Raw genomic sequence first — 25,420 nt, 5'->3', positions numbered from 1 at the left:
GGGTAACCCAGCCAAAGCTCCTGCACCCTTCTCCCAGGAAGCCATTGGTGTGCTTTTGTTTCATGCTGTAAAAAATGAAGGAGTGGGAAGGAAAGGGGACAGGGGACAAAAATAAATGGGCTAAGGAGATGAATCCAGTTCATCAGAGTTCATCATAAAATAGCACCGCTTTGTTTTCCAGGCAGACTTGAATAAGCTTTTTCCACTGAAGGGCAATTTAAAAAATCTGGCAATCACTGTAAATATAGTAGCTCAGATACACCTTGCAATGTGATTCGTGGGGCTAAGTCAGGCCTGAAGTGTTTTGCCATTGTGAGCTGCAGTAAGCAGTCTGTCTCTAATCCCAGGCAAAAGCTCCAAGGAAGAAAGGAAAGGACTGCACTGTAAATTGAATGTGTTGGGTCTTTATAGCTAGTTTTCCAGTCACAAATCCCTCTCCTTTCAGTGAGAAAATGTCAGTCACTGGATGATTTTAAGTGCCTAAGCAAAAATGATTAAAGCCAAACAGATCAATGGGAGAGAAGGAAGAATTAAGAATAGGGAAAGGAAATTCAAAGAATAGGTGAAGAAAAAGAGGTGAAAATGGACAGGGAGAGGAGGCAAGAGAAATATAGGAAATTTACAGCAGGAAGGAAAGGAAAGCAAATTAGAGGAATGACTGGAAAATAGAAAGCAAAAATTAAGAAAGAAGTGAAGAGAAACCAATTGAAGATTGCAGAGATAAGCAAAAGTAAAACAATGTGCGAATTAAAAAGCAATTTTGCAAAAGTAGAGCATTCCAAGAATTATGAAATGGTGATGTGGAAGATAGAGGATTTTTGAGGTTAGAGTTTGCTTTTTTTCATAGCTCTGTTACCTATGGCCAGATACCCTTTCTTGCTCAGTCTTCAGTTTTATGGACAAATGTAGGTTGCCACCATCTTGAGAGAAGTCCATCTTAGCCATCAATTATTTCTTAAAGGTTCTGGTATCTCATTAACTACCTGAAAACTTTCTGATCTCTCTAAGGGAATCTAGTTCTTAGAAAGTTATTGCTGGTTTTTGCTCCTGGTTGATCTCTCTTTGGAAGCAGAATTTGCCCCTGCCATTGCTTTTAAGTATCTGATAACCCAGTTTGTTCAAAATTATAAAAATTTGACTAAAGAGTAAACACAATGAGATGTACAGAAAGAACTCGGTAAATCAGAAATGAGATAAAAGATGTTTTTGTTCAAATTCTGACAATGCTATGAAGAAAGCTTTACAATGAAGAAAAGGAATAAAGTGAAAAAAAAAAAAAAACCTTGAAGACAAGAAAATAAAAGTTGGAGCCCATCAAAAATTTTAGCTTAGGGCAGTGACACTAAATTCAGATGATGTCATAGTTTTTGTCTCACTTTTCATTAGGGGTTTATTTCCATATGATTATAGACAGACTAGCAAAAATAAAAGCAGATTTACACTCTCAGTCATATCTCTTCTCATGGTAGTTTATCCTCCTGCACATTCATTCTAGAAATTGCTATGCTGCCACCACTACACAAATATATATTCACTTAGATAATGAAGTTTTTGTATCTTAGCTATGCTCTGAATTTATACATAGAGAGTAGCAAGCAAACAGTTTCAACTATGTGGCCTCTTAATATATCTGTTATTTTAGAGCAAATTATCCATTTGGCATTTATGTTCATTCTATTGTTCATCCAGAACCCAGGCAGTGTGTCCTGTGAACCTCATAAGTTAGGCTATGCCAGCCACCACCAGTGTAGAGATTAGCCCCTCACCCTGAGATCAGTTTGCTGGCCTGAACCAAAGAGAAATTGTCACAAGGCTGAAAGAAACTGGCTGTGTAGTTTGGAGCTGTTAAAGTTTCATTTCAGTAAAAATGAATCATGCAAATGAGGTATCACAAATAATTATTGACAAAAGAAAAAGAAGAATATATAACTTTATACACACCTATATCAGTCAGGGTTCTCCAAATAAACAGAATCAGCAGAAGTGCTTTACATATCATATACATATAGATTTATTTTAAAGAATTGTTTATACAGTTGTGGGGGCTGGCAAGTCCAAAATTTGCAGAGCAGGCTCTCTGTCTGGAAATTCAGGCAAGAGCTAATACTGTGTAGTCCTTAAGCAGAACCCTTTCTTCCTCAGAAAAACCTAAGTTTTGCTGTTAAGTCCATGCAACTGATTGGATGAGGCCACAAACCGTATTGAGGATGAACTCCTTTACTTAGTGTCAACTGCAGATATTAACCACATCTACAAAATACCTTAGGTGTCAACAATGACACCTAAGTTAGGGTTTAAATGAATAACTGGGTAGTCTAGCCAGGTTGAGCCATAAAACTAACAGTCACATCACCGAATTTATATTCAATTAATGCTTAATATTCAGACTCAAAGGTAGAAAACCCCTCTTAATTTACTATTGTTATCAATAAAACCAGTCACTCACATAGTTTTGTTTTTTTCTTTTTCATAGCATAAGTAGTACATACATACCTTCCCCTAAAAGTTTTCCAAAAACTACAGAATAAAAGTTATAAAACTTAACATTCAATGATGATGAACAATGCCAAGCACTGTGTTCAGTGGTTTACATTTATTACTTCATTGCACCTCCCCAGCTCTGCAGGAGGCTGGGAGGGTCTAGAGATATAACAACACAAGTGTACTACTGATTGGGTTGGCCTCTGCTGCAACAGGGGCTCCCCTGTTGGAAGGAAGCCTATGGTGCCAAAACTGATGATTAATTAAGGTTCATTATGATTCAACGTGGGCAGCAATTCCAAATTATGGAGTACAAAGAAGACACTGATAAATGGGGAGATGAGAAAGGGAACTAATGTTACTGAGTAGCAATGCTTTGCCATCAGGCATGTTATTTCATTTAGCTCTCTTCATTTAACCACTCTTTTTGTTTTTTTTAATTCTTACAACCACTCTCTTTGATGTGGAGGAAACAAATTCCCAGATAACTTAAATAACTTTGTTTCTATAGCTAGTGAGGGTCAATTTCACGATTCAAGCCCAGATTAGTCTCACACTAAAGTCCATCAAGACACCTAAATAAGCTTGATTATTAACAATTCTATATCCGTGATATCTCTTACTCTACCTATAAATCCTCATGTCTCAGTATGTTCATAAATTCACCATTAAAACAATGAATAATTAGGACTCCTTACATGATACAGTCCAGAGCTCACATCTTGAACATTTATTGGCAATATATTGGTGTGATAACAAGGTTACAGGTTTTTGTTGGTCACCCAGAGAGCACCACCATGAAGGAGTCCCCAACTTCTGAATCAGATCCTCAACTTTTTAGGGGCAGAAAGTTAAATATTCAAAGACTCCAAGAGTGGTTCAGTCTGATAAAAGATGGACTCACTGTAGCCAAGCTCAAAGGAGGCAGTAGTACATACCAGACACCAAATTCCTAAATCGCCAAATCCCCATCGTGGAGGGGAAGTATGGGCAGGGGGAGATACTCTTCAGCCATAAGAAGGCTCAAGTCACAGTCTTATCCCTAGAGCCCCTCCTATCCTACTCTTTCCCCCTGGCTCACTCTGCTTCAGCTACCCTGTCCTTCCTCAGGCACACCAAGCACACTTCTGCACCCAGGCCCTTGCACTGGCTCTTCCCTCAGGCATTTGCTTGCTTCCTTCTTTACCTCTTTCATTCAGCTTGTCGGTGAGACCTTCCTGGCTGTATATCTAAATGTCTAACAGGAGCTAACTCTCTCACTCCTTCCTGCTTTATTTTTTTCACCGTAACACTTAACCACCATCTCATACAGAATGGACTTTTTTTTAATAGTTTCCTGCAACCAGGATATGTGCCTTCCATAGACAGAAATTGGGTCTGTTTTCATTCCCTGGTATGTCATCAGGGCATAGAAAAATTCCTGGCAGGGAGTGAACACTCAATAAATATTTGTTGAAGGAATGAATGAATCAATTAAGCAAGCAAGCAATATTTTCTATCCAGGGCACCTTCATTTCAGGCATTGATGTAGCAGGAAAATCCAATTAATTATGAGAAGGCTGCTAAGTGAGTCTGAAAGCAGAGCAAGAAAGAGTGGATAATATTAATGTTTTCATCCAGGCTACCCTGTGTAGACCCCCAGCCTAAGTGTCTCACTCCCTAGACAGGAACGGCCACTCACAGCAGACTTAAATCCCTATTGCTTGAGCTGACCTCCTTCCTATGGTTGGTCCCTCCTTTGTTAGGTTTGATTAGTACAACTATCTGGCACATTCAAGCCTAGCTCTGGCTTAGAAGCCATTCTCTGAGTGACGTTGAATACATATGTCTTATCTCACCAATCATGTTGATTTTATTATAACAAACTCAAAATTGTAAAGCCACTTATCATCCTCACTAGCAATCTCTTATAATGAGGAAGCAAGAAGAAGAAATCGATGCCCCCTTATTCGTATTTTAAGACATCAGATAAAACTATTTGCATGGATTCGCAGTGTTACAGCTGGTATGAGAACCTCATGTTGCCTTATTCATAGGTGACTAATGATGTTGCTTGACTATCTCCTTTCTAGAGTCTCTTTCCATTCTCTCATTTACCATCTCTCCCCTTAAACATGTGTATAAATTAGCCCTACAAATGTGAATGACACAGGATAAGAATGACCTTTTCCAAAATAAAAAGGGCAGCCTAACATCATTTTTAGCATTTCCTGTATGCCAACATCAATTGAAAATAAGGACTCATTATGTGGTTGCCAACATTTTATAAGTGTAAAGAAAGTGCAAAGAACAATGGATTGGCAAGTTGACACAGTGACAGAATTACATAAAGCCACATGGATGGAGATTTCCTTTCCGTCACTGGTTGGAATGAAGGCTGCGCTGAGGTATTGCCAACAAAATCAAAAGCCCACAGCAGGACGTGTGGATGCTGAAGATGCTTGCATTTCCCATCCTAAAGGGTCTGGCAAGGAAAGTGGCAGGTACCAGACCCCATCTTGTACAGGCTAAGGCAGATTGGGAATCCACTTCAAGAAATGTAAACATAAATATCAGGGGCATTCAAAATAATACTTGGAAACCACGTATTTAATAGATTTAAATGTAATGGCATTTTAGTCTTAACTAAAAAAAAAGAAAAACCTTCCCCTCTTAAAACTTGACAGAATTTTTTATATCCCACACAGTCATGCTTATTTTAAGTCATAGGTATGAATATTGTGAACAGCAATTTCCATTTTAAATAATGATCCTGTACTGCAGTTTTTTCCCTATCCTGACTAGCTGAAACACCCATGAATTATTTATTGGGGTAGTTTGCTGTGGCCTTGTGAATGACTTGAGTTTACTTCACAAAAAACTCTCAGAGGAACAAGGAATGTTATTTCTGTGATCCCAGTTTTATAAATGAGGTAACTGAGCCCAAGAGAGGAAAAAGGCACATCCAAGAGTACTCATGGACTTGGAGCCAGCATTTGTAATCAACAGAGAACAGGCTGTGTCCACCTAAGCAATCCAAGGATCTCAGTTCAGGTGGCCCATCCGGTGAGTTCTGGTAGCTTGAACATGACTGTGATGCCATTTTCATAAGTGTTCCTAGTGTATAATTGGTTGTTTTAGTCTGATAACTTCTTTGATGGTTCAGCAAAAGCCCCCACCGTCTGAAGGAGAGGTGTGTTTTACTTTCAGTAGCAAGCAGGAGAGAGAGCAGAGGATGTAAGTAATCTTTTGTTCAATGGATACTTTGATTGCCCACTATGTGGAGGCAGTATACTAGGTACTGAGGATAGTCATGGTTGACCCTCACAAAGTCTTGCTTTGTACCTCATGGTGGCAAAGTCCTTTGAAATCACAGGTGGTCCCTAGCACAGGAAAGGAAGGCACTGGCATCATCAGAATTTCATGGGGGGATGAACTCTTTAGGGGAGCCAAAAATTAAAATCATTGGTAACTCTCACTTGCAAAATGTAAAGATAACTCCACAAGTAGTTTCAGAAAGCAACGAAATTTCAGAATATTTGAAGTAAACATAAGCAGTCAGCTTCCTAAAGGCTCTTCCTAAACACACTCTGTGATGGCATCCGCACATGAATATGCACATAGCATTATAACTGCTTCTCCCGGGAAGCTGGCTGTAGGGAGGAGCCCAACTTGCATTGGGCTGCAATGCAGCCATCACTCCCATCCGCTGGTTAATAACACCGAGAATACTATTATTATTTTGGGGTATTTAGGTTGGCTTTTGGTCATCCATATCCTCATGGGTGCTGCTGTAGAAAAATCTCATAGAAAGTCTTTGACTTAGCACCTAAGTAAAGTGGATTATAGCTTCCTGAAAGAGGCTGGGTTCAGTGGCTCAACCCTATAATCCCAGCACTTTAAGGGGTGGAAGCAGGAGGATCAATTGAGCCCAAGAGTTTGAGACCACCCTGGGTAACATAGCAAGACCCCATCTCTACAAAAAAAAAAAAAAAATTAACTGAGCATAGTAGCGTGCACCTGTTGTCCTACCTACTAGGAAGGCTGAGGCAAGACGATCACTTGAGCCCAGGAGTTCAAGACTGCAATGAGCTATGATTTTGCCCTGCCCTCCAGCTTGGGCAACAAAGTGAGATTCTCTCTCTTAAAAAATCCTGGGAGAAAACATCAGCTTCTTCCTGGACTCCTCTGTTCTTATGATTTTTGGGTAGGAATCAACACAGGGGAATTTTAACAGTGTCTGGAAACACGTGCAGTCTTTTGTTCAGGTAACAACTTGGATCTTCCATAATTTTTTCTTCCGCATAATAGGAATGATACATACTATCCTCCGTTTTGGCTGAATCCATCAGAAAAGTTGGCTAGTTATTAAAACAGCTTCCTACTGATGGCAACTGATTCACTGGCCTCTCAGAACCAACACATTTAAAACAGTTAAATAGTGCAGTTTTCTCAAGACTCTATGGCCTAAATACATTGCACTATTCTTTAGTCAGTATAAACCTCTTCTGGAGACCTGACAAGTGACTACACGTTTGACTTTATGAATTGTTACCTAAACACAATGGATTCCCCACTGTGATTATAAAATCTTGTGGGTCCCGAGATGGTAACTGATTTTTGTACAATGATCCTGGGATGCTACGTAAGCTTTGGCATCTCTGCTTTGTTTTGCTTTTTTCCCTGGAAAAGTTTTAATAATATTTCTATTAAATGAAAATGCTTTCATATTTCAACTTCACTTTACACAAATGATATGAAGATCTAGATTTACACAAATAAGAAATCAGAAGGTCGCTCCTCCCCTTGTAGAATGGATAAAATAAATTCCTTTAAATCAAATTAAATATATTTATTATTTTCTCAGAGCAAAACACCATATTAGACTTTCCTCATTCATTTATTCATTCATTTATCACATTTATCAAGTCTACCACATGCCAGGTACCATCCTGGGCACTCGTGATGCACCTATAAAGAAATTCCCACAGAGCTATCATTGCAATATGATTCTGTTTCAAAATTTTACGGAGATCTTTTCAGGAACACATCTACAGTATAAAGAAAGACACAGACATTCTACTAGTGGTTTTTATCAAACAGAAGAAAGTCTTGTTCTGTGGCCAGAAGTTATTGATTTGCTATTATAGCCTATCTACTTACTAGTTATGTAATTTTAGGAAAGTTATTTAACCATTCTGTGTCTCCATCGCTCATCTGAAAAATGGGGATAACGGAAGTCCCCACCTCATGGCTTTGTTTTGATAATTAAATGAATTAACACAAAACACTTAGAACAGTGCTCAATACACATATTATCATTATTATTTCTACCTCCACATGTCTTAAAGAGAGGCATCATGTAATGTGTATAATATTGTCATTTATTATCTGAGTGACTAAGTTTTCCATTATTTTATATACCTGTAATAATTTTTAGTTGCAACAGCTGTATTTTAATACCATTTCAAAGTCTTTAGTTTCCATAAAGGAAAGGTTTCACTTGGGCTATAAATCAGACATAATTCTTCTTCTTTGATTTTGAGTAAATGGATGGAGCTGGGTGTTAAGCTGTTCTTTTGTGTCCTCTGTTCTGCACATGCAGTTGTTTCATTTATGACTTTTCTAACTTATAGTCCATCATCTCATAGTTATTTTTCTGGAAATTACACTACAGATAGCAATTTTGACTTGATAGAGAAGTGCAGCAATTTTTCTCTTCCACAATGAAAGCAATACAAGCCTTTGATGATAATTATTCCTCTTGTACCTTACTGTGATAAAGGAAATCTTTCAATTGCACCTTTCAAGTGAAGCCATGGTGTTTTGTTATTAGCAGTGTGGTGTTATATTGAAGATTTCTAGGTCAGTACTGAATCATTTTATTAGGAAAAAAAGAGAAAGGAAAGATGATAGGGCTTTAAAAATATGTACTACCTTAATACTGCCAGTATTGAATTTAGTTTTAATATTTCTTTCCCATGAAAAAAAGAGTAGAATGTTTAAATGTCCTTTAATTGTTACTTGGTCACTCCTTTTCAACTGTAGGAGCCAAGATATTTGCAGGCCGCCAACGAGTTCATGAGCTACCAGAGACACATTATCAGCATGGGCCATGGCTGCCAGCTTCACATATTACCACTGCCAGTGAGACACAGTCCTGGGTCTAGCTCACAGACTGCAGTTATTCAGCATTTGTCTGCATGTGAAGCTGTGATAGACATCACACAGAGTGTTGGGCAGACATGTCTCTTCCCTAATTAAGGTTCACTTCACAAGGTAGATGATGGTGATTCTCAACGTATGTCAAACCAACTCATGAGAAAGAGCAGGCAAAGAGATTATTATGCTGGTGATTAATAGAGGAAAAGCTTGTTGAAGAAATAAATGCTTTTCTTCCAGTCATGTGGGAAAGGGTCCATAGAGGAACTGGGATTTCCTAACATGAAATTAAAACACCAGAAGGGAGGAAGAGCTTTCCAAGAATAGGGAGTGACATGGGGAAGGTCCTGTGGTGAGTGTGGCATGAATAGATGCGAGAGAGCCTGAATAACCCACCTGAAAAGTACAGAATTACAGGAGAGAGAAAAGAGGCAGACTCGAGGGGCAATGAATAAGCCTTTGAAGTCAAGCGTGAAACCCTTATTCCCAATGCCTAGTGTGATCAGAATTCTCTCTTGTTGGTTAATATTTTACATTTTTTTTTTTGGTTACTCAAATGGCTAAAGGTAGAGTGATGTGGTACAGGCTAAATTATCCTTTCAAGTTTGCTTTCTGTCACAGATCTTACTGCTGTGAGGCTTGGGTTAGTTTTCCTATTTCTTCCCACAGAAAAAGATAATTATTCTATTATATTTTATTCAATTATTTTAACTAAATTGAATTTCAATACTTCTTCCTTAGGGGGCAAAAAGGCTTCTGCCTTCTTCTAAGCCACAAAGATAAAGAAATAAATGGTGATTGCCCTTAAGCTGCCAGCATCCTAATGAGGTAGATTGGTGGCACCATCCACCAATGCTGAGAGTTATCACAAAGTTCTGAGCAAAAAAGTGTTTTCTTACTTTGTTCAGGCTGCTATAACAAAATACATTAGACTGGTAGCTTATAAACAATAGAATTTTATTGCTCACAGTTCTGGAAGCTGGGAAGTCCAAGATGAAGATCCCAGCAATGTCCATGTCTGGTGAGGACCCGTTTCCTGATCACGGGATTCACTTTCTTGCTCTATCCTTATGTGGTAAAGAAAGTAAACAAGCTCTCTTAGGCCTCTTTGTTTAGGGCACTAATCCCATTCATGAGGGCAGAACTCTCATTACCTAATCACCTCCCAAAGGCTCCACCTCTTAAGGTGATCACCTTGGGAGTCAGGTTTCAACCTGTGAATTTAGGGGGACACAAACATTCAGACCACAGTAAGTGCTATGGAAGCCAGAGAGGGGTACAGCCAACTAAACAGCTTTGGAGAAGCCAGGAAGCCACACTGAAGTGACTTGGGAAGTGGGTAATAAAAGAATAAGAATCTGTGAGGAGCAGGGCTGAGAGTGTGAAGGACTTTGTGGCAAGGAAACAGCTCAGGCAAAAGCCTGAACAGGGTGCAGAGTGTTCAGAAAATGATGAAAAGTTCAGGGCAACTAGTGGGAAGTGAAACCAGGGAAGTATCATGTGCACAGATTGTGTAGGACTACATGCGTCACGGTTAAGAAAATGGATTTTATGTTATTGACAGCAGGAAACCAATGCAGCACTTTAAGCACAGAGCCACAGAGTCCTGTTTGTTATAATGCAGAGAACTGGTGGCTGTATGAAAGCTGATCTGACAGGGAGACGAATAAACTGAAAATAATCCACAATCCAGGACAGCTTCCCCGTGAAATACCCACCAGTTTTCTGTGTGGATAAAAATGTAGACAAACATGTTTCATTCTACTTTGAAAACTATTTTAGAGCATTCAGTGTGTGTTCCCAATATAAATGAGTTAATATATAAAAGTATCATTAAGAGATTATTCTTAAATTTCCACTACTGAAAATTATCCAGTGGTGTCATTGTTAGGGCCAGGGTCTACTAGAATGTTTTTTAGCTAAAAAGCCAGATCAGTCTCTAAGCTTGTCTTCTAGTATTTCAGTTTCCTGTCCATAGTCAGAAACTGGAGAATTTCAACTAATCTAACAAAAGGTTTTAACTAATCTAACAAAAGTATCTGAATTGCAATTCATTTTCAAATAAAAAGTTGTTTTTGTTCTTAAACTGATAAACTAGAATGCCACCAGCCCCTGAGCCACGCTCAGCTTCCTGGAGCAGCCTCTCGCCAATAGTGACTGGCACTGTGGCCTTTTACATGTAGGAGAAGCAGCATCAGAGAGCTAACCTTTTTCCAAAGGAAACAGACACATCCTGAAACAATTGCCTTTGACATCCCTTGAAGCCATTTCCTTGGAATTCCTTGAAATCTACCAGTGTATTAGGTTTCACTGACCTGTTGCCTATAAACATGGCCAGAACTGATTTCTAGCTCATGCAGGCTGCTAAGCAAATCTTTCCTTAATCCTTTAACATGTGTTTAATACCTCAAACAGGAAAGACTGTAGCAGCTTTATTTCCTCACTGCCCTGTCCCAGCAACTGCAAACACCTCTTCCCACATCCCTCGCTATGGACTAGCCCTTGGGTTACAGGTGTCAAGCCCTTTGCCTTTCCTTCCACTGGTTCATGTAGACACAGAATTACGCCTGGAATGCTCAAGAGCAGCGAGTGGGTGTCAGTCATGAGGGGTGGCTGACCAAGGCTGGCTGTGTGCACCGCAGACTCTAGGTGCTGAAGGAAGAGATGTCCCCAAAGTACCCCTAGGCAAGTGCCCCACATGGTAAACAACTCTAGCAGTACAAGCTGAGAAGTCTGGTATTTAATTGGCTTGGCCAACTTTTTTCCTTTTTTTCCCCCTTAGTCTAAAGTCCTCAGGCCTTCTCTGATCTGAAATATTCAGAAGATGAACATTATGGTAATTGGTAATTGTACAAGCACTTTGCAAACATCAAGTGCTTCATAAAGTTAAAATGATACTAAATTCAGTGACAGGTTTATAGGCCTGAAGGCCTTCAGACTCATTTTGCAGATATAAACAAAGAATTTTATTACATTTTTATTATTTTTAAATTCTAGCTGATTTCCTGCTATATTCAAGGTTATGATGAGCACATAAGTCTCCTCTCAGTCCACAGATATGCCTTATTGAGAAATCTTCCTCACCTCAATCTTCGGCTTCTACAAATCCGACTCTTTGGAAGATATCCCACTGTGGAATGGGTACTCCCCTCCACCATCAACTGTTCACCCAGAATCCCTCTCCTTGACCTTCCAACAAACAGAAGTTGATGCTCTCCAGCTGAGGCCCTTCCTTCCTGGCCTAGCCTTTGTAAGAACTGTTTGTGTTCCTGTTGGGAACTACAGATTAAATCCCTGATGAACGCACCTATCTTTCTTGCTAGCTCAGTCTTTTGCAAACCTTTGAAAATGTTGTCTAGACCATTTAGAAGAGACATAATATTTAAATCAGGGATTTTCAAAATGCTGATCATAACTCATTAGTGGTTCTCACAAGCAATTTAGTGGGTTCCTAACCAGCACTTCTTAATAAATAGTAGACTAGAGAAAATATCACAGTGCATTGATGAATTAGAAGTAAATTTTATTTCATAAAACTTGTTTCAGGGGTGTGTGCATGTACACTGGGTTGTGATATAACATGTATGCCTTAATGGGGTCATAATCTAAAAGCTTTTAAAACCTTGATCATTGCTGGTATGAAATTCTTGTGTAGGAACTCTCAGGCCTTTTCCCTAATTGCTTTAAGCACCCAGCAAGTTGAGCAAGGAGCCATAAGAACACAAAGAGAGAGAACCCTCAAATCTAGGTTTATTTTGGAAAAGCTAACAGTTGGTGGATTCGAGCTGGACTTTGAGAAAAAGATGGAATTTTACTAATAGCAACTGGAGGGAGCTGAATTAAAGGCCAGATTTGGGGGAGAGAGAAGCAACATGGAGCTGTGGACAGAGCAATGAGTTTGAAGATCTAGCTGCTAGTCATCCCTCAGCCCCTCAGCTGTGGAACTCTAGGTTCCAGGCCTGCCCTGAGCCACTATTTTCTAATCTGTAAGATGAGTATAATCATATCTGTCCCACAGAGTAACTGTAAATTTCAAATGGAAAAAGGTGAATGAAACCACTGTGAACACTAGGAAGTACAAAACACACAACATACACGTTTTATTTTTCTAGACAAAGCAAAGGTCACAAGTAAAGGTGCAAATATGGAAAACTGTTGTGTATGCTTGGGGTTAAGTGAGGATTGCAGCTTGGCACATATAAGATTGGCCAAGGAGGAGAGACTAACAAGATGTGTTCAGGGAAATCTGAAAAGATTTTGAGTATCAGGTGAAAGTGTCTAGATTTGACTCAGTAGATAATGAGGAATCAGATGATTTGTAGACATAAGAGTGACATAGTCTTGTCTTAGAAAGATTGATTTAACAGCAGTGATTAGGGAGAAGTCACGGGGGCCTCAATTATGGTAGTTGCAATGGGAATAGAAAGGAAAAGTATAGATGCTAGAAAACTCTGGCCTCAAATCCATAGAATCTGATGCTGCGTTACTGGGGGCATCAGGACTACAGAGAGGAAGGGCCAGGCAGGTGCCAGTTGTGAGGAAGTAGGAGCCCCAGGTGACTGTGGGGTTCCAGCCCTCATGACTATAATTCTGCTTATGCCAGTCAAAGAAACAGGGAAGGCAGAAAGACTACTCTTGTGGGGAGACAATGTGTGTGGTTGATTCCCTATCTCCAAGTAGAATCCTATTTATATGAACCTGCTCCATTTACCTACTGAGCCAGTTCTTTGAGATAAGCAAGCCACTTGCCCAGCCTTGCCTCACAGATGGAGTTCCGTAAACCTGAGTGAACCTGTTTTTCTCTGAGTGGCTCTCTCATAGGGGGATGCTCTACAATTTATATCCTACTCAAAAATAGGCAGAATACTTATTTTAGTATTTTGTGCTAATTCAGTCTCATCAACTTGTCTTCTGTCTGTAGACTTTACTTAAGTTAATCCCCAGGTTTCTTATGTTATGAATACAACATTGATAACCACATCCTACCAATCAAGTTCAGACTCAATCGCCTGCAACAGCACAGAGCATGAGTCAAATAGCTGGGTTCAGATCTTTGTCATCTACTAGCTGTGTGACACTGGGAAAATTGCTTAAACTCTCTGAACCTTGATTTCATAATCTGTAAAATGGGGACAATGACAATAATACCTATCTTGCAGGATATTTGTGAGATCCGCATGATTAACATACATAGCATAGGGCCTAGAAAAATTAGGCCCTTGATAAAGGGCTGCTCTTGTCATTATTATTAAAGGACATGAGTTAACGGGCCCCACCGTCCTTCACAACCACGTGCTGAAGCTTTTCCCTAGTTCTGTGGGATGAGGCTTGTCCTGGTTCTATCCAAAGAAAGGAGTTTCCAGGGCTGACCTGGCAGGACCCACCTCTTTAGGAGCAAGAAGGTTATCACTGCCCGTCTCCTTTCTGGTAAGCACCTTTAAGCCCAGCTTCAGGCTCTTCAGACAAAATTACTTTGTTCCAGCTCAGGGATGGTCTGAAAATGCTAAGTGTCCCTCACAAAGAAGAAACAGGCAAAGATGGGACTGCTACATGCGTGTTACTCCCGTCTGCCAGTAGCTGGGGGCAGAGAGTTGGAGACTGAGGAAGGAATAGGTCCCCCTGGCTGTAGTCAGAGACCTGGGGCAGCTGGCTTCCTCCTGCTCCAAGATCAGGGGATTCTTGGGAATCTCAACATGCAGTTGAACCCCAGCGGTCACAAAGCAGCAAGGTTAGTCATCAGAAGTTCTGATTTTGAGCCCAGGCTTTGCAGGCCACATGAGCTTGAGCCAATCTCTCTAAGCTCCAGTGTCATTTGTAAAGTAAAAGAAATGCCTCTCCTTGTTTTTTAACCACAACAGCAATTCCCCTGTAACCAAAGTGTCCTACACACAATTTCATGAACTCCGAAGACCTTGGCAATCCATGACTCTCATATGATATTCTCCATATTTGTTGATAGGCTTGGGAAGCAGAGTTCATTTTTTAGCCTTTCCAACCAAAACTATATTGCACCATGGAAGTGCTTATAACAAAGTATTCTGTAAGAATTCGGCCTTTTATTCACCAAACGAAAGACACTTCTATAAAAAAGTGTCCATTCACTCATGGTTTTATATGAAAAAAAAGAAAGAGATGCCTAGCCCTCTGTTATACACTTGGAATCTATTTTCTAGAAATATGGTGCTCTTGTCATGGTTTTTATCCTTACAAATTCAACAAAATGTAATAGCTCTGTTTGATGGCATATAGTAAATAAACGTGCTTTCTTAGACTCCCAGGAAGTAAATCATTGGCATATTAACTTCCTAGGATTCAGTCACAGAAAGCTCACGTGAAAACGAAAGAAATAAATGGAATAAAGTCCAACAGACTGCCATCAATAGCTGCTTAACTTCGGGCTGGGCGCGGTGGCTCACGTCTGAAATCCCAGCACTTTGGGAGGCCGAGTTGGGTGGATCACGAGGTCGAGATCGAGACCATCCTGGCCAACATGGTGAAACCCCGTCTCAACTAAAAATACAAAAATTAGCTGGCCGCCTGTAGTCCCAGCTACTCAGGAGGCTGAAGCAAGAGAATCGCTTGAACCCGGGAGGTGGAGGTTGCAGTGAGCCGAGATCGTACCACTGCACTCCAGCCTGGTGACAGAGTGAGATTCCCTCTCAAAAAAAAAAAATAGCTGCTTAACTTTTTATCCAGCATTCAACATGAGCTGGTTTTACCCTATTTCTGATAAAAACAAGGAAGCAATCTTACTTCCCTTATTATATGCCATGAACTCATCTTTTTATGAGATAATTTAAATTGATTGTCACCCTACAAATATTTTTTTCTAATGGTATCCCCTTCATTGTCTTGGTTTTGGAATAATCCTTTCAAGACAGAATTAGAAATAGCTGCTCACTCATAGATCTATAAAATACATCTCAAGTATTTGGAAGAGAGGGTTGAAAAGATAGCTGTCCCAAGTCTATCAGAACAACTGTGGATGAGTGTGGGCAGGGGACAACATTGGTGGTCTTTTTGTTAAAGAGCAAGAAGCATTTGTCTCTCCTTACAAGTAAGGAAACGGAGGCTTAGCAAAGCTAGGACTAAAACCCAGTGCATAGGATTCCCCTATCTGGGTGCCCTTTCCTCACCCTATGCTTTATAGCTCTGGACCTTAAAGAGATGTAGTTACCATTTAATTTCTGGTTTAGCCAAAAATGCCTGCATTTTCTTATGCCAGATTCTGTTTGGGGGAAGATTGAATTTCATTTTAATTCCTCCATTTATCTTTTTCCTTTGGGTTATCTTCTTGATTTCCCCTTTTATCTTTCTCACCATCCATTTGTTAATGCAAACAAACAAAACTGTTTCTGCTTCTTTCCCACAACTGCCATCTGATTAAACTCTACATAAGGTCCCTTCTTTATTAAAGCCCTAAGTAATTGGTTGTGATGCTTGTGAAGATTACTGGGCCAATACATGGCCACATTCAATGAAGAAATATAGCTAGGATGTTTCTTCTGAGGAAAATTTGATCTGTCATCTCCTAGCCTCACAGATTGGTATATTTTGGAGTTCTAGCCACTGCTTCAGTGTATGTCTCCTACCAGGTCCAAGTTAAGATCGTTGAATTGTTAGATGTTTTTTATTTGAGGCTTAGATGGTGAGGAGAAAATAGAAAATTCTGTTTCCTTTCATCTGCTTCTCTTTTTCTGTCTGAAAAATAGAGAAAAGTTAGACTTGTTCTGGAACATAATATTATTTATTATTTGATAAAGAAAATTGACAAGAGTCATCTGAAAAATTTTGTAGAGTTTGAATATAAAGTTCTTCCTCACTATTTATTCTCTTATTTTCTATATAGTTAGTATTTTATTTCTTTCCCTTTTCATTTTAACCACATTTTTGGTTTTTGTTTTTTATGAGACAGAGTTTCACTCTTATTGCCCAGGCTGGAGTGCAATGGCGCTATCTGGGCTCACTGCAACCTCCGCCTCCCACGTTCAAATGATTCTTGTGCCTCACCCTCCCGAGTAGCTGGGATTACAGGTACCTACCACCACGCCCAGCTAATTTTTTGTATTTTTAGTAGAGATGGGATTTCACCATGTTGGCCAAGCTGGTCTCGAACTCCTGACCTCAAGTGATCCCCCCACCTCAGCCTCCCACAGTGCTAGGATTACAGGCATGAGCCACTGCACCCAGCCTAACCAAAGGTTTTATTAAAATGATACAATATTAAAATAGAACAGAAAATACACATACTACAGAAAAAGAAACAAGACTTTAGAATGATTATTTTTAAGTTTATTTTCTGCAACATCAATAATCAGTTTTCTCTAGCAGTTAGCTCAGCCTTTATTTCATTAAGAATAATGGGAAAACTTAAGGAAGTTTCCATTTGAGTAAAGTTTTGGTTTCATCCTCTCCCTCCATTTTTTAATCATCTGGACTACAGTTCTTTTTATAGAATAATCTTCTTTTAGCCAAGTGAAAAGGCAAAAGTATTTTTTCCATAAGTTTTTTATGCTGAGAGAGTTGCAACTGGCATATTGGGAGAAATCTATATTCAGGTAAGAATATATATATATGCCTGGCTTTGTCTGAAATTTGTTTTGTCTGTGCTTGGGCCCTCCCACAAAGTCTAGGGAAGAGGGAGTTGTTAAAACTGGACCTAGGTCTCTTTGCCCTTTAGCTTAATTAAAAAAAAAAAAAAAAAAAAAAAGCTTTGTATGCAGTAGCTTTAAAGAGGACATTTATTTTCCTCCCTCTATAGACAAGCTGTATTAGGGTGGCATATGAATAAATGAGATCCTTCTTTGACCTGATAGGGACTCCAATTCACTAATGTCTGTCCTTTCTCCATCTTCCTACTTATTCGGATTGGAATCCATTCTCCTTTATTTCTGTATCACCCTTGCAAACAGTCTAGATTCCATTATCTTTTTGTTATACCCATCTGGAAAAACCCTAAGCAGAGATGAAGCCAACATGTTGTTTTTCGGACACTATATCTGCATAGATGAGCCCTGTTGGAGAGATTTACACACCTGCAGAGACTGGTTCCCTTGTTTATTATTGATCAACAACTTCAAATAGACCCACACTACCCAACTATCCTGCTTTACCTCTCTTTTCATTTTTATCCTTAAGTGCGCCTAGCCCATTTGCTCTCCTTCTACTCATTCCTCAACCTACTTATCTGGTTTCCATCTCAACAACTTTACTAAAGCAGCTTGTTAGGTCAGCAATGACCATCATATTGCTAAACCAGGTGGATATTTTTCAGTTCTCCTCTGATGTGTCTTTTTAGCAACATATATGATATTGTTGGTTGCTCCCTCCTTGTAATACTCTTACCCTTATCTCCCCTAACTCAACACTCTGAATTTCCCCCTACTTCTCTGGTCATTTTCAGGTTCATCTTTCTTTTCCATTAAATGCTGGAATTAACAAAGGTTCTATCCAAGGCCCCCTTCTTTTTTCTGTCTTCTATTGCTAGGTGATTCCATCTATATACTTGGATTACAATAACATGTAAACAAAAATGAATTTATACTCAAATTTATACTTCAGTCATATAGATGGAATTTATTTGATATTTCCACTTGTGTGACTCAAAGACACAGTCATGATATCCAAAACCAAACTCAGGAATTCTCTTCCAAACCTAATCCATGTTCAGCATTTCCTTCATTCTGTTATGCAAGCAAAAAGCTCGATTTTTCCTGGGTCCTCCCTCCCTCCCTCCCTCCCTCCCTCCCTCATCCAGTTATTATGGAAATCACCTTTTACCAGTTTTACTGCTTTCAGAGTTTACATTCACGATAAATACTTCAGAATGTTACGATTGTTTATTATTATTTGGTTGAATGTTTTTAAAGAACTACATAACACTTTTTTTTTCCTCCAACACACTAAAACAAGAAAGAATTATAAATGGGGAAATGATGTAAGTGTAAAATACTGCACAGGGTCAAGTGTTTTTTGAAAAAAAAACAATTACATGCCAGGAAACATTTTGTTTTTTAAAAGAAAAACCACATTAATAGTAGGCACCATTTCTGTTGCCTCCTCAAGGTCAGAGTCACTAAACTACACAGTGCTGAGACGGGTAAAAGACTGCAAGCAACAGTAAGAATTTCAAAAGGTCTAAATGGACTAATGCTTTGCCTTCTTAGGGCCATATATTTCTTACATTTGGTAGAGTTGTAAAAGAGTTTTAAAGTTAATTTTCTCATCATAAAATTTTGTAAATGGGCATCATCATATTGGATTTTTTAAAAGATCTGTAACTTGGCCTGTAAAAGAGGTGTCTCTTAATATATTAGAAAATATTATCTTTAGTTCAAAGCAGAGAGTAATACAGAGTTGGAATGAATATTTTGCCCTATTCTCTTTTAGTCTTGACTGCTTATACACTAGCAAAGAGAAATATATTCCTCTGCAAAGTCTCCTGAGAATACAGAGATAAATGCATCAGGATATTGAATTGTTTGAGAAAATAAGAGCTGGACTTTTGCAAATAAACTCTTGCACCCATATGAAAGCTCAATAGTCATAGAAGCTTTCCCAAATAATATGCCTTCCTCTGCCAATATACAAAGTAACCTTTGTCAGTTAATAATGAGCTAATTGTTAACCTGAACAACAGATGACATCAGAGAAAATTGGCATAAATTATTCCAAAATGAACTGTAAGTGAATCTGTCCACTTAATGAATCTAATTTACATGATTCTCCCTGCTGTTTCCTTTGTAAATAATGTTTTATTTAAATAATTGCCAGCCCAAAAGATGGAATCATAATTATTCTGGGAGTTACAAGGATTTGATAGGTAAACCATTATTTCAGTCATAACTTGCAAGCTGGTTAGACCATTGATCACTATACCTGGGTGTCAGTTTAGATAGAATATTGCTGAGGTAGTCAGCTCAGTACATTGTTGAGGTCTCAAGAGCAGAAAGACTCCTTGTTGGTAAACTCATGAGACCTGGAACTATGTTTCCAAGGCAGCAGTACTAGGTAAATATTCTAGGTGTATATTCTCTGTCATTTTTAATGTATGAATAGCAGACAAAAGTGCTGCTTTTTATACCTAACCAGGAATCATCTTTGACACCATCTGAAGAATCAGTGGTAGACTCACCACCTTCAGAGTCCTTCAACTTCCACCAGACCATTTAATTCATTTTAAGGGGACAAAATAGGGACTCCTGCAGTTTTCTCTCTGTGGTATTTTCTGGTTGAATCCAAGACCACATTATGAAACCATGCCATTGATTTTTTCCACTACTGCTTGTGGCAGTTCTTGCCTAGCTGTTGAAAATTACTTTTCTTCCCCTCTTTACATCTTGGTAGAACATCTTATTCTGATAATTGACTCTCTCTCATCTTCCATTCCCACGCTTTGCCTAGAAAAAGAAAAGATTTTTAAAAGAATGCCCTCCTGTTCTTGCCACTACAAAAAAAATCAAAAGGAATTTAACATTTCCTGTCACACACTCACACACAATTAGTCTCCTTAACAATAAAGAGGAAAAGAAATGGGGAAAAAATATCCACAACCTCTATTGGTATTAAGTCTATAGGATACACTCTGCAGAGTCAAACCATCTAGCACAATCAAAACCATTATCTCCTCCTCTGGGTGTCTAACCTGCCCATATCAGTCATTTCAGTGAATAAAGGAATAAAGACTAGAAAATAAGATAGTTGCAGATTTGAGAAACAGTGAAAGTGTGGTGCTATGGATAGCAATGATATCACTTGTACTATTACAGTCATTTTTATATTACTAGCATTTGAGGATTATATCATCTAGCATTTGAGGTTGTTTTGACAATTTGTTCACATACAGATAAGAAAGAAGGAATGGTCTTTTCAAAGAGAGATTCATGTTTAAAAGTGTGTATATTTGCATGCACGTGCACCTGAGGCTGAACATGCGCCAGACACACCATACCCCACCTGAGTGATTAAATAGATCACTCAATAGGAATTTTGCAGGTCATTTTCAGCTTTCTCAGTCTTTTGAAAAAAGGTGATATTTTATGGTGCCCCCAGGGGTTGGTGTCTACAAGCGTTGCCTGATTTTAAAACCTTGTTTAAGTTAATCTTGACAAATCTGGCTATAGGCAGCTGTTTGGCCTTGAAGGTTATTTTATTTGTAAGTGTTGCTCTGGTTGCCACATAGATGGTGAAATTGGGTGGGGTGTTTAAAATCTGAGATAGGCCAATAAGAAAGTGAAATACATCAGCAATAAGGTTTGTGAGTGACTTCATGAGGAATCATCCAGCTTCTCAGACAAGGGTCTGCTGGTCATAAGGGTGGATCACTTGAGGTCAGCAGTTCAAGACCAGCCTGGCCAATATGGCAAAACCCCGTTTCTACTAAAAATACAAAAATTAGCTGGGTATGGTAGCACATGCCTGTAATCCTAGCTACTCAGGAGGCTGAGGTAGGAGAATCACTTGAACCCAGGAAGCAGAGGTTGTAGTGAGCCAAGATGGTGCCACTGCACTCCAGCCTGGGTGACAGAGTGAGACATTCTCTCAAAAACAATAAGAAGCTCCGGTGTTTGTTTCATTGAGAGATCCCTTCCTAAGGGACCTAACAAGCAGCTTCTGTGATGGTCAGTAAAGTATGAGCCTTACAACAATAGTTTCCACGTTTCCACCTTTGCCTCCTACTGAGGTGGCACCGGATCTGGGTCCTGCCTGTGATACGGGATTCCCATAACACAGCTCCACATCCAGAGGCAGCTTCACCCGGAATCAGTGAAACTCAGCTTTCAGGGCTCTTCATCTGCAAGGGTCCTTTGTAGGGGACCAGTGTTGATATTCAAAAGTATGCATTCTTTTTATTAAGAACGGCCTCCTGAATTAGGTAACCTTCAGACTTCACTTCATGAAATCTGGATCTATCGCTGTCCATGTGAGTAAACACTATAGGGAAAATATGATAAACTAATGGTCTTATAATGAGTACTACAACAAATTATAGGATTGTAAAAAATTTCAATCCCCAGCACCTATATAACACTGTATTCTGTATTTGCATATTGGAGTCATTTTGGTAAACAAAATTTTAATTTATTTGAACAGGGTTCAGAAATTCCTCAGGAAGTTTAATTCGCAATTTGGTGTCTGAAGCTAATGTTATTCCTCTCCACATTTCTCCTCAAACATTTGGCACAGCTTTTCCTACCATGGCAAGCAACTTGTCCCCTTCTGAAAAGTGTGTTAAATTCACAGATACCCAATAATGATTATTACAGCACATTTCATCCAACACATTTCATCCCTTGGTCTAAATTTACGCTGTACAACTATGACCTGGGATGACTCTCCTGCCCTCCTTTGTAACTCAATACAGTTATGAATGGATGATTATTTTTATAAAATCCTACTCTGGAGTTCCCAAATTGACAGACATTGGAGGCTCCCAAACTGACCCTATCTCAAGTATATATTCTCAAGACCAAAAGTTTATGAAAGCTAAGCCCCCTTAAGCCCCCACTACTCCAAAGGAACTGCAAAAGAAGCACATGAACAGTGAAAGAGATCCTAAAGAAATTCACCTCCCGATCACACCAAATTAATGCTATCCTGAGATACATCCAGAGAAAGGAATTTATTATGTTCAATATAAGTGCCAAAAGACATTTGGACAGACTTTCAGCCTAAACGATAGTGAGAGGGATAGTCTTAATAATTTTAAGGATTTCTTTAGAACTTTCCTAGAATTAAGTGTCCTATTCAGCTTAATTATTCTGCTACCAGCAAAAGTGATAAAGTTCAGGTGATCCTAACTGCAGAAAATATGCGGAAGTGAATAAAGCCTTTTGCACTAATGACTAGCAAATTTCAATAAATTTCCAATCTCTCTTTTTCACATTTCTTGTAACAACTCATTTACATTGTCACTCTAGAAAGAGCACATAAAAGGGTGTCTGGAGATTTCTGGATTCTAAGAGAATCTTTACTGAGTGGAGATAAGACCTGAGCGGGAGACCTTTTATGAGTATATTCAGAAGTATAAACTGATGAATATGGTAAGGGGAAAAAACTCAATATGATTGCATCTAAGATAGAATAAGGAGTTAATGCCCCTTTCCAAGAGAAATCTTGAAGAAGGTACAACAGTGAGCCCCAGGAAAGATCTGAACTAAAACCTCTCTAAGAGTCTCTTCAAAGCCTCCACTAGCTATAGAGTGGTTGCAATAGAGAATCATCTTGTTATCCATGAAGAAATTCCAGCGACTCATTAGTACCTGTTTTATTTTCCCACTATAGCCTCCAGGCCTACCACTGTGCCTGGCACAAAGCAGGTGCTCTAATAAATGTCTAGTTAACACAGTCCTTCAGTTAAATGATAGTAATATCCCGAATGTATTCCTGTGAGAGACTTGCTTTATTTCAGGTTGGTGTTGGGCATTGTCTTTTGACCTCTACCCACTGTTTTATTTATTTATTTGCTTTTCCTTTAACTTCTGTGGTCCGGTGAGGTTGTGCACAGAATCTGGAACCTAAGACTGTATTAGGCCAGTCAGGCATGAAATTATAGTTTGTTGGCTGACAACAAGGCACAGGGTGCTCAGGAGATGAAGCATGGTATAATAGTACTGAGGGCTTCTAACATCAGTTTAATCAACCGTGATTCCAAGTCACTTATTATTGTGTTTACAGTGTCACAATGCAAAAAGTTCTCATGTTGTGTTCTTAGTGCTTTTGAGATTTCTTCTATGCACTAGTCTTTGACTTGGTTGCATTTTTTTATGTCAGTTAATACCTTTTTGGAAGCATAATTGTGTGTAGCGCACCCCATCATTCAGGCAGCAGCATCCTTTTACAGAAGCACTTGTCACTCCCAGAGTTGTATTAATAATTATTTTGAAAAACAGTGAATTGAGCAACAGTTGTTAACATGAACCTAATGAACAGAACTGAATACAACCCAGCTCAGCTTTGGAACAGGAAAAGAAACTATCAGAGTAGATGTGATTATTGAGTATTCCACAGTACAGCTCCCAACAATCTGCCCTTTTAGTCATTAACTGTTGTTCACCAGCTACTGCAACATTTTTAAATGATGTAGCAATATAATGTGACGGGAAGCCTTAAGAACATCAGGGAAAAGAATCTGAAGAGTAATTTATTTACGTTAAGGAACAACATAGTATGCCAGTGTAGAAGGGGGGCGGATATAACATAAAGGAGATAGCAGGGAAAAGGGATGCTATCTACCGTGTGAGAAATGAGCAGCTTGGGATTCAAGCAGAGAAAATCCTCAACCAAGGCTTGAGCTGGATAGGTAAGCAAGAGAGCTAGAAGCTGCATTTTGTATTTCTTCCCTCCAGCCACTCACCTCATATGCAGCTGTGCAAATTGCAATTAATTATGAAAGAAAAAGATGACAGGCAATACATACTAGCAGGGAGGGAGGCTCAGGGACCCTGTCCAAGGAGCCACACCATGAACCTCCACACCAGGAGGGAGCTCTAATGAGAATATTGTGAGATAGAGCAAAGCAGAATTGCAGGAGACTCACAAATAATTATTGATGTTGACTGCCACCATTGGTGGCAGATGGTGGCACAGAGAAACCAAAATTCCATCCCTCAAGCTGTCAGCTGACACAGTGCCTTGTGTAGGAGACATCAATAAGATTTAAATTATGGCATCTGAAGGGTCCCAGCTTTCTCAACCACTCCTCGGCTATACTTTATTAATAAGCCAGGACTGCTTACCAGAGAACAGAAGTGAAGAATTTTTCAATTCACATAACATTCTTTTATGCAATAAGTTAAAGGCGGTGTGATGTTGAGTAACATGGATTCAAAACACATGGGTTCACACTGCCCCCCTCTCCCTGTTCGTTTTCTAGTATTTAAAATGGGAGAAAGTGTCAGGCACCACACTCACATTCATAACTCTGGTAATACTTTTGAAGCCTGGATATATAATCCCCAGCCTGCTTTAAGTTGTTTTTAACATAAAGATGATTGATTTGCCCTGGACCTTTCTGATTCTTTTCCTCTACCCAGTGGTTACTGTGAGTGAAAACAAGCACCCGTAAGGCCACTGGGGTGCAGTCAGGTGTAGCATTATTTTTAAACAATGCCTTTTAAATATATGTATTTATGTCCCAAGATCCGCACACACAAGTTTGGTTGGGAATGATTTAATCGGAAATAAATGATTAATCCGAGCTGTCTAGCTCTTTTGCTTACTGCTTTTCTCCCTCCCTCTTTCTCTCCATGGGTTTCAGAAAGGTGTTTGTTAAATATAACACTGCCCCGTCTGCTTGTCAGGATTATCAGTCTGACACAGAGAAATACCGAGACAAAATAAGGCTAAAAATATTTACAATGTCCTTCTCTTTATCACATTCCTTGTGCAAGCTGAAATATTACAGAAAACACAATTTACTTTTACTTATAATGAATCCTCTTAAAATGTATTTAGGCACAACTGGGTTGATGGCCATAACACTTTGATATTGCGGTGACAATGAGAGCTCTTTTGTTTCTTGAAACTCCCTGAGACCACTATGATAACACAGCCAGTTTTTCAGCCTGGTACAAGAAGTACACGTTCTGTATCTCTCCAAAGATATGTGAGTATATGTTTTAATGGGGCGTTTAATTTAAAGAGACATGCATGTTCGTCTCTTATATACAAAAGTCACTTAAATCGCATTCAGCGATCCCTCCTTTCTTCTTTTACCTCTTTCCTCAAGGCTAGAATAGCTAAAAGCATGTTACTGTCCCTCGTGGGACCATGACTGGTGCCACTCCAGCTCTGACAA

General features: G+C 39.2%; 1 protein-coding gene across 1 annotated transcript in view; it reads left to right on the top strand.

Annotated features, from left to right (window-relative positions):
- SLC9A9 (solute carrier family 9 member A9) overlaps positions 1 to 25,420 on the top strand; it is a 586,828-nt gene that overhangs the window by 485,591 nt on the left and 75,817 nt on the right. The window lies entirely within an intron of this gene.

The sequence above is a fragment of the Macaca thibetana genome, chromosome 2 (genome assembly GCF_024542745.1).
Source record: "Macaca thibetana thibetana isolate TM-01 chromosome 2, ASM2454274v1, whole genome shotgun sequence".
NCBI lineage: Eukaryota > Metazoa > Chordata > Mammalia > Primates > Cercopithecidae > Macaca > Macaca thibetana.
The sequence above is the reverse complement of the archived record's forward strand: the minus strand, read 5'-3'. Positions and strand labels throughout refer to the sequence as shown.